Source organism: Ascaphus truei, chromosome 17, assembly GCF_040206685.1.
Source record: "Ascaphus truei isolate aAscTru1 chromosome 17, aAscTru1.hap1, whole genome shotgun sequence".
Taxonomy (NCBI): domain Eukaryota; kingdom Metazoa; phylum Chordata; class Amphibia; order Anura; family Ascaphidae; genus Ascaphus; species Ascaphus truei.
The window spans coordinates 36,828,639-36,831,447 of record NC_134499.1 but is presented as its reverse complement, the minus strand read 5'-3'; positions in this window follow the sequence as shown (position 1 = coordinate 36,831,447).

Genomic DNA, 2,809 nt, shown 5'->3' with positions numbered 1-2,809 from the left:
TTAAGGGACTTATTATCACATAAGTATGTGTGTCTTCCGGTGTAAAACCAATTGTTTAGTCTACTTAGACATCTCAAAAAATTATCACTTTAAATTATTTTAGCTATTATAGGATCTTTAATGATATATCTATGTATTTAATATTGGCACCTTAATGGAAAAACACAAGGGAATTAGAAGGGATGGTATATAGTTTAACAATTGGATCTGTATTGACCAATAGTGGCAGATCCATAAGGTTAGAATCACTCCTACACATACTATATATATCCTTAATTATATGGTTATCAGAATTAATGTTTATTTTCCAATCCTGGTCATTAGGTAATAATATCCTAACCTGCCACCCTAATAATCAGAGCTGTACTAACCTATTGTACTACTAATCTCAGGGCATTACTTTACCTGTCATTCCATTTATGAGGGCGATACTAACATATTGTCCAATGAATCAGGGAGATCCTAACTTCTCATCCTATTAATCAGTGTAACATGTATGTGTGTATGTATATATATATATTCAGCTTGTGCTGAAGCTGGGATATCCTGAAAACCTGACCTGTTAGTTGGGCTTGAGGACTGGAGTTGAGCCCCCCTGCTGTACCGTATATAACAGAGCAGCGTTTCTCAACCAGTACACCTCGGGCTAACATGAACCCTTTCTCATGGGAAATCTTTGTGTGATCATTAGTGACATGAACCTGCACGTCTGCTCCATCCATCTCATCTCTGCTCTGTCTCGTCTCTGCTTCACCTGTCTCGTATATATATATATATAACATAAAACAAGCAGTCAGCACTCTGATGTAAGGCAGTTGCTAGTCCCATAGGAATCCACATAACATATGAACCAGCCCAAAGACCAGTAAAGAGACAGCAACCAGCAAGGAGTAATCCAAAATAATCTGTATTAAAGTAAACAGATACACGAAAGCCAACGTTTCGGTCTCACAGGGAGACCTTCCCCAGAGCTCTGGTATTGGACCACATGTTCTAATCTGGTTTAACACTTATTTATTAGGAAGATCCCAACATGTCAATGTCTCAGACTCCAACTCTAACCACTTGGATATTACCTGTGGGGCCCCTAAGGCTCTGTTCTGGGGCGCTTACTTTGTATCTGTCTTTACAAATAACCTGCCCACAGTTTGTATGAAAGCTTCTCTGCACATGTTTGCTGATGATACTATCCTATAGGCATGCAGCCCAGCCTTTCTGACCTTGAAATTGTGCTGCAATCTGATTTTTCAAAGGTTGAAAACCAGATCACCCCAAACAAACTGTATTTAGACACTGACAAAACAGTAACTATGGTGTTTGGGACTAAGGCTAAATTTCATAAGCTTCCCATGACAGAGCTACTGATTAGAACCAGCTCTAACACTAATCTTGCCCAGTTACTAGCTTTACATATTTAGGTATGTGGCTTTCTTCCAATTTAACATTTGGTTTGCATACTGACAAACTGACGTCTAAAAACTATCCCAAACTTGGGTGTACAGTAGGGCCCCGCTTCTCAGCGATCCAGCAATTCGACGTTCCCGAGAAGGGGGCCGCCATGTCTGCGCATGCGCAGATGGGGGACGGTCGCACATGCGCAGAAGAGGGGAGTGGCTGAGTTCGCACATGCGCAGAAGGGGGGCGGCCGAATCTGCGCAGAAGGGGTAGGAAAGATGGAAAATCGCCGGTGGACATAACAAATGTATGTTCCGATTTCCGGCGATTTTCGCTTTCTGGTGGCGGCCTAGAACGGAACCCGCCATATGAGTGGGGCACTACTGTACTTTGTAGAAATAAATCCTGCCTACGCCCGCTGGTCAGAAACTGCATTGCACAGCAGATGATAATGTAAATTATTGACTATGTAGATATAGTGTATGGTACAGCACCCCAAATTCACCTTAACAAACTTGACATTCTTTACTACTCAATATGCCGTTTTGTCTTACTATGTAACTTCAACACCCCCCATTGTGATCTGTTAACTGAACTAGGTTGGCTTGCGTTAGAGTCCAGATGCAACGTACATCTTTCCTGTCTTACCTTGAAGTACTTTCTGGACAAGTTACCCTATTATCTGTGGAGGCTTCTCAGCCCTACTGTACACAGCACTTATCTCCATAGATCCACCTCCAGACACCTGCGTACAGTTCAAAGCTTCAATAAAGAATCTGGTCGCTCATCTCGTGCCAATGACCCTACTACTGGAAAAATGAAATCCTCTTCCTGTCTAATTTCCTTCAAGACTTTGGCTGTTTCCTGTTTATAAGTGTAAATTGTAAGTTTGTCAACTTTACTTTGTGCCCAGGACACACTTGAAAACGAGAGGTAACTAACTCAATGTATTTTTTTTCCTGGTAATATATTTTATAAATAAATAAAAATAATGCCAATAAAATCACAGGAGTTCTTGCTTCTTTCTTTGATAAACCTGGTGCTAATTTTGAACCCGTTTGGCAGCCAGAACTTTTGATACATAATCACCTAAATATTTGATCTGTCCAAGGTCTCGCCCTCCTGGGCTTCTAACTATTTCATTAGCCGTAGTGGTGCTTTTTTCTACCAATCTTTCTATGGAACGATAAAAGTGAACAGAGTAATACATCATCTTTCATCTGAACACACCAATATTGAGTCGGGTTCAAGGTAAACCTTCCAAAAATAATTCACACCAATAATGGGCGATCAATGTCAAACATCTGTTAGGTGACCCTCCCAGAAAGCCAACTACAACTTCCTTTTGAGCTTCTCGTACTTTTTAAACTAAAACAGCTTTACCACCCACTCTCTGTAGAATTGGAAATTGGCG